Source organism: Musa acuminata, chromosome BXJ2-1, assembly GCF_036884655.1.
Source record: "Musa acuminata AAA Group cultivar baxijiao chromosome BXJ2-1, Cavendish_Baxijiao_AAA, whole genome shotgun sequence".
Taxonomy (NCBI): domain Eukaryota; kingdom Viridiplantae; phylum Streptophyta; class Magnoliopsida; order Zingiberales; family Musaceae; genus Musa; species Musa acuminata.
The window spans coordinates 5,805,512-5,806,622 of NC_088338.1; positions in this window are offsets into that span (position 1 = coordinate 5,805,512).

Genomic DNA, 1,111 nt, shown 5'->3' on the forward strand with positions numbered 1-1,111 from the left:
TCTTGGGGCAATTGGGCCCCTGAAAAACCCAATTTGGGCCGAATGGATCTACCCATTCGGACCCTGATTGCTGTGGGAGGTGCAACCGCCCAAGCCAGGAGGTAGCACCGCCTGGGCTAAGTCTCCCAGGGAGACTGGGCGGTGCAACCGCCCCAGCCAGGAGGTGCAATCGCCTGGGCTCAGTCTCTAAGCGAGACTGAGCGGTGCAACCTCTCCTGACAGGAGGTAGCACCGCTTGAGCTCGGTCTTCGAGCTCTGGCAGGCAGTGCAACCGCCCCAGTCAGGAGGTGCAACCGCCTGAGCTCGGTCTTCGAGCTCTGGCAGAGAGGTGCAACCGCCCCTGACAGAGGTGGCACCGCCCAGAGGCTCAATCTTCGAGCTCTGCCAGGCGGTGCAACCGCCTGATCCCGAAATTCCGGGAATTGACAGTTTTGAGCTCCAAATTTGAACTGGGTTGGGGCCTATAAATACCCCACCCATTCAGCACTGAAATAGAACAACTAACACTCGAAATCTTGATCTTTTTCTGTGATTCTTAGAGCTCAAAATTGTTGTAAAGGCCAAAAGTTCTCCTTCCTCTGTTCTTCAAAGTTTCGAGTTGTAAAGAGAGGAGAGAAAATTTCTGTAAGGGTTGTCTCCTAAGCCCGTCAAAAGGAGTGAAACTGTAAAAGGGTGGTTGGCCTTCGCCTATTGAAGGAAGGTCTCTAGTTGACGTCGGTGACCTCGTCGGTGGAGGAAGCCAAAAGTGGAGTAGGTCAAGATTGACCGAACCACTCTAAATCTCGGTTTGCATTTACTTTGAGCATTTTATCTTTACTGCAAACCTCCTAAATAGCTACTGCCTTCTGCGCTTTTACGAACGAGTTTCTAAGTTCAGAGCTTTCCGAATCTGTGTTTAGACGTAAATCGGCTTTTTCGTACGATCATTACATTTCAGTTTACGTTTACGTTTTGATTTCAATCATAACTGCAAATTGCCTTCTGCGCATTTATAAAACGTATCTCAAAGTTCAGTATCTTCAAAATTGGCATTTAGACGTAAACCGGTTTTATCGTACGAACGTCGCATTTCAGTTTGCGCTTGCATTCTGATTTTCATCATAAACTGCAA